Source organism: Equus asinus, chromosome 10, assembly GCF_041296235.1.
Source record: "Equus asinus isolate D_3611 breed Donkey chromosome 10, EquAss-T2T_v2, whole genome shotgun sequence".
Lineage (NCBI taxonomy): Eukaryota > Metazoa > Chordata > Mammalia > Perissodactyla > Equidae > Equus > Equus asinus.
This window is the reverse complement of record NC_091799.1, coordinates 48,471,774-48,477,773: the sequence shown is the minus strand read 5'-3', so window position 1 is coordinate 48,477,773 and position 6,000 is coordinate 48,471,774. Positions and strand designations below refer to the sequence as shown.

The following is a 6,000-nucleotide window of genomic DNA, read 5'->3' as shown; positions in this document are numbered from 1 at the left end:
TGGCTATTGTGAATAATGCTGCTATGAACATAGGGGTGCATGTATCTTTGTTTTGTTTTGTTTCGGTTCTTTTAAGATTGGCACCTGAGCTAACAACTGTTGCCAATCATCTTTTTTTTTTTTCCTGCTTTTTCTCCCCAAACCTCCCCAGTACATAGTTGTATATTTTAATTGTGAGTCCTTCTAGTTATGGCATATGGGACACCTCCTCAGCATGGCCGGATGAGCAGTGCCATGTCCCCGCCCAGGATCCAAACCAGCGAAACCCTGGGCCGCTGAAGCGGAGTGTGTGAACTTATCCACTTGGCCACGTGGCCAGCCCCAGTGCATGTATCTTTATGCATTTGTGTTTTCATGTTCTTTGGCTAAATACCCAGCAGTGGAATAGCTGGATCATATGGTAGATCCATTCTTAATTTTCTGAGGACTCTCCATACTATTTTCCTTAGTGACTGCACCAGTTTGCACTCCCACCAACGGTGTACAAGGGTTCCCTTCCCTCCACTGTCCTCTCCAACACTTGTTGTTTCCTGTCGTGTTAATTAAAGCCATTCTGATGGGAGTGAGGTGATGTCTCATTGTAATTTTGATTTGCACTTCCCTGATAGTTAATGATGTTGAACATCTTTTCATGTGCCTGTTGGCCATCTCCCTGGACCATTTTTAACTGTACAAACGTGCAGCTTTCATTGGTTGCCCCACTGGCAGTCCTGGCCCCCTCCACTTCACCACTAGAATTTTATTTCTAAGATTCATATTTGATTTACCATTCCTGCCTCTGCATAAAGACCTTCAGTCTCTCTCCACTGCTTACAGGATGAGTCATACCACTTCTGTGAAGCCAAGGATGCATTATGCAGTATGACATTTATCTGCTTCCTTGACTGTGACCCAACCAGCCTGTGAGTGCCTAGAGCACAGGGTCTTAGTCTCTACCTCTTTCCCAGAGCACGGAACATAGTGGGCTTCTAATAACTATTTGCTGAATGACCGCCTGCCTCCACACCCCCTTGGCTAGAAGAAGGAGACAACAGGATCCTCAGTGTCCTACACACACTCTGCCTGCTGTTAGGAGCAGGAAGTGCATAAATTCTGCTAAAGAAAAAATTATTCATGACACTTGTTAAAGATAGTATGGCATACTTTATTTAAGGGTGGACCATTTCAGTAGGTATAGGGACCACTGCAATGGGGTCTTGAAGTTGGGGAGAGATTGAGGCCAACTAAGACACCAATAAGGACAAGTGGGGATTTATAGCCAAGGAGCAGAGTAGGGATCAGTGGATGGAAAATTACAGTCTTTGCTCAGGCTGGGTAGCTTATAAACAACAGAAATTTCTCACAGTTCTGGAGGCTGGAAGTCCAAGATCAGGGTGATCCAGCATGGTCGATGAGAGCTCTCATCACAGACTTCCAGTATCCTCACCTGAAGGACTGGGCTAGGGAGGTCTGCGAGATTGCTTCTATAAGAGCACTAATAATCACTGGAGCGCCACCCTCATGACCTAATCACTTCCCAGAGGCCCTACTAATACCATTGTCTTTGGGGGTTAGGATTTCAACATAGGAATTTTGGAGGGAAACAAACATTCAGACCATAGCAATTACTAAGAGGTTGGGGGGATTCTTGTTAAACCAACTCAACAGAATTCTTGCTGAAGGCAGCCCAGATAAGATATTGAGGGTGGTCAGCTCCCAAGGGTGGGGGATTTTCACTACACTGACTTAGCAGAATTCTCGCTCAGACTGGAATCTACAAGGACGGAGAGGGAAGCCCAAGGTCGATCCTAGTCCAGCAGAGGATTCAGAGGAGCCTGACGAAAGTTTTGGCGAAAGGAGAGCGTCTGTCAGTTCTAGGTTTTACCAGGGCTTCTCAGCTGGCCTTGCATGAGGTGCTTTTTAAAACATCACAGCCTGGACGCCCCCGCCCCCCACTCCACCCCACTCCAGCGAGGATTCCGATGCAACGGGTCTCGGCTGAGGTTAGGCTTTAATTCCGTTGTTTTGTTTTTGTTCTTTCCCCAAGAGGGCCTGCCGCGGCGTCGCGGCCGAGAACCACGGCTGCCGGCGAGGGCGGGTGCGCAAGCGCACCTGCGGTGGGGGAGCCGGCGGCCGGCGCCCAGAGCCCTCCGCCTCCCGCGGCCCCGGCGCGCCCCGCTCGGCACCGCCCCGAGGGGCGGGGCCACGGCGCGGCCTCGCCGGCCCTCTTGCTGGAGCGCCCGGGGCCGCGGGAGTGCGGAGGGGGCGAGCGCCGCGGGCCCGGCCACCCGCGCCGCCCGCCGTCCTGAGGGGCGGCCCGACCGCGCCACAGCTGCAGGGAGGCCGGGCGTCACCAACCGAGGACCGCGCTGAGGCGGGGAACGAGGTAGGGAGCCTGCTCCGGGGCCGCCGGGCTCCGGGAGATCCGTTGCCCTCGCGTTCCAAACGTGCCCTTAGGAACGGGCCTCGGCTCGCCCTCTGCCCGCGGCGGCGCGTGCCCGGAGCCCTCCAACGCGCGGGGCCGGCCGGCCCTCGGGCCGTCACCCCGGATCCGCCCCAGCCGCCTCCTCAGACCGCCTCGCGGAGACTCCGCAGCCGGCCCGCGCGCGGGAGTCGTGGCTGGACCCCGTCTCCCGGGACGGCCCCAGGAGCGCGGCCCCGGCCCGGGGCCCGGCTGCCCCGCGAGCGGCGTCGGGTCCCTGGCCGCCCGTTTTTCCTTGGCGGCGTGCGGCCCCTGCCGCGGCGCGTCCCTGCCGCGAAGGGCGCCGCGCTCCCGACGCCAGGCCCCGGGGCGCCGGCGGCCGCGGGTCTGGCTCCCCGCGCGCGGCGGGGTCGGGCGGCGTCGGGCAGGGGCCGGGCGGGCGGCGGCCCTGTGCGTGAGGAGCGGGCGAGGGCGCGCGGCGGGAGGCCTGTGGCACTCGGTCTGGGAGCGTCAAGCTGGCTGTGCGCCCTCTTAGTCCGTGCGTCCAGCTTCGTTTACACCGCAGCGTCTAGGGCGGCTGTTTGCCGCTTCTGTTCTGTGTACGAACACAAGTGCAGGCGGGGCCGCAGGAACGTCTGTCGGCCAGCGCTCAGAGGCTGCTCCGATGCTTTTCCCTCTTGAGGAGGGTCAGCTGGGCTCCCGTCCGCCGCCAGCTTCCCTTGCGCCGAGCAGCCTCCGCGGCGGGGGTGTGGCGCGGCCTGGGGGCGCCCTGCTCTTCTCGCCGGGAGGCCCGCGGCGCTCCCTGGGGACGCGCCCCGGGGCCGCCGCAGCCGGGGGGGGGGGGGGGGGGCGGGCTGACGCAGCGGGGCGGCCGGCCGGTGCTTCAGGAGGGGGATGAAGGGCCTCACCCCACCCCCGAGACGGCAGGGTGGCGTCCCAACGGGCCGCGTGTGCGGCCCGAGAGCGGAGTCTCCCAGTGGGCGGCAGGCAGCGCGCGCCCCGGGGTCGGCGGGCCAGAGTCGGGCGGCGTCCCCGCTGCGTGGACAGCGTCAGCCGCAGGCGAGAACGCGGGCCCTTTAAAGGTGGGATCGCAGGGAACGGCGAGCCGGAGACGTGTTCGTTGACTCCTAGGAGGGTGACTCGAACAGGTTCAGTTTCCTGAAGGTAAGACAGAGTTCCGAGGCCTCCGTGTTGGCCCGTGTTCCGCAGGGAAGTAGACGATATTGCTGAGCGGTGAGACGGGCTGGAAAGCCGTAGGAGTCTATAAGCGAAAAGTAATTGGCTGGCGAGTAGTGGCAGTAGGTGAAAATAGTGGTTAGAGTTTCCCAGAAGGCTCCTTGGAAGTTAAGCAGTGGATGGCTTAGGGGAGGGAGATGTCACCTCTGTCCCTCGTATTCTCTTCCCTGTGCCCCTCTTGCTGTATGGCCATAGGGCACTTAGCACGATTGCTTCTCTTCTGCTTTAAGCCAGGTCAAAATCTGATTTCCTTTGATTTTTAAGTGTTTAAGGTCCCTTTTTGAGGCCAGGCCTGCCCACCTGGAGGCTGGGTATGTTCTCACCCATTTCTGGCTTTGATTTATCCTTCTTCACTTTCTCTTTCTCCTATTCTCTAACCCGTCTTTATAAAGTAAATCTTGGATCATAGAAATCCAAAGCAGGGAGGGGCTCCTGAGCTGGATTAAGGATGGACATGGTATCTGGAGACCAATACTTTTATTTTTGGTAACTACTACCTTTTTAATGGTCTTTTCTACTTTTCCCTGTCTAGGCTCCCTCTTAAGAACTCAGTAACCCCAGAACACTCTGAATTATTTGATTTATTTTCTTGTCACTTCTAATACTTCATAGTGTTGCCAGGTAAAATGCAAGATGCCAAATTAATTTTGAATTCCAGATAAACACCAGAGTGTCCTGTATTTTTATTTGCTAAATGTGGCAACCTTAGTTCATGGGGAGGCTTATGTGTTCTATTTTTGTCTCTGCAAATTTAGGACAATAACTCACCCTTTTCTGTTACTCATACACAATGACTGAGCACCCTATTAAAAGTCACTTGACTGCAATGGCTCACTCATGCATGTTAGGGTAAGGACAGGCTCTGTAGAGATAGTCTGATTGATCAGTGGTGAGGTTACCCAGAAAACGCCCACTCAGCCATTGGCATATGATATTGTAGTTCCTGTCAAATGAATGTGTCATGCAAAATGAGCATATTATTTTGATTGGTCAGATATCGACATTTCTCTGGGAGAGATGGGGTGGGGGGTGGGGCATGGGAGAGTTGGGGGGTGGAGTCTAACAAGAAAGTATAACTCATAGCAGAACCTCTCCTATCACATTTACTCTTTTTTTTTAATTGTGGTAAAATACACATAACATAAAATTTACTCTTTTCACCATTCTCAAGTGTGCAGTTCACTGGCGTTAAGTACATTCATATGATTGTCCAACTATCACCATCATCCATCTCCAGAACTTTTTCCTCTTCTCGAACTGAAACTCCATACCCGCTAAACAATGACTCTCATTCCCTCTTGCCACAGCCCCTGGCAACTACCATTCTACTTTCTTTCTCTATGAATTTGACTACTCTGTATACTTCATGTAAGTTGAATCATACGTTTATCTCTTCGTGACTGGTTAATTTCACTTAACATAATGTCTTCAGGGTTCATTCATGTGGTAGCTTACATCCGAGTTTCCTTATTTTTTAGTACTGATTCATTGTATAGTCGTCCCTTGGTATCCGCTGGGGATTGATTCCAAGATCCCTTGCAGATAACTAAAAAATGCAGATGCTCAAGTCTCTTAGTTGACCCTCCATATCTGTGAGTTTAACATCTGCAGGATTCAGCCAACCTCAGATGGTAAACATAGTACATGGTCTACAGTTGATTGAATCCAAGGATGCAGAACCCATGGATATGGAGGGCTGACTGTATGTATATACCACATTCTGTTTATTCATCCGTTGATGAACATTGGGTGGCTTCCACCTTTTGGCTGTTGTGAATAATGCTGCTATGAACATGGGTGTACAAATATCTTGAGTTCTTACTTTCAGCTCTTTGGGTATATACCCAGAGATGGAATTTCTGGGTCATATGGTAATTCTGTGTTTAATTTTTTTAGGAACTGCCGTTCCATTTTCCACAGTGGCTGCACCATTTTACATTCCTGCCAGCAATGTAAAACATTCCAGTTTTTCTGCTTTATTGTTGACGCTTGTTATTTTCTGGTGTTTTTAGGAATAGTCATCCTAGTGGGTGTGAAGTGGTATCTCATTGTGGTTTTGGTTTGCATTTCTCTGATGACTGTTGATGTTCAGTATGTTTCGTGTCCTAATTGGTCATTTTTATATCTTCTTTGGAGAAATGTCTCTTGAAATCCTTTGCCCACTTTTTATTTGGGTTATGTCTTTCTATTGTTGAGTCATAAGAGTTCTTTATATATTCTATACAAAAGTCCCTTGTCAGATATGTGATTTGAAAACCTATTCTCCCATTCCGTGGGTTGCCTTTTCACTATGTTGATATTGTCTTTTGATACACAAAAGTTTTTAATTTTGATGAGGTCCAGCTTACTTGTTTTTTCTTTTG

At 52.2% G+C, this 6,000-nt stretch overlaps 1 protein-coding gene across 9 annotated transcripts in view; it reads left to right on the top strand.

Annotated features, from left to right (window-relative positions):
* Positions 1 to 2,221: 2,221 nt before the first annotated feature.
* RUSC2 (RUN and SH3 domain containing 2) overlaps positions 2,222 to 6,000 on the top strand; it is a 60,581-nt gene continuing 56,802 nt past the window's right edge. For 7 of the 9 annotated variants that reach the window (XM_070519222.1, XM_070519220.1, XM_070519219.1 and 4 more), the window contains exon 1: positions 2,222 to 2,365. The gene's annotated coding sequence lies outside the window, so the exon portion shown is untranslated. Of the gene's footprint in view, positions 2,366 to 3,427; positions 3,566 to 6,000 lie in introns of those variants that run through there. The other 2 variants (XM_044779254.2, XM_014866068.3) reach the window with 2 other exon arrangements.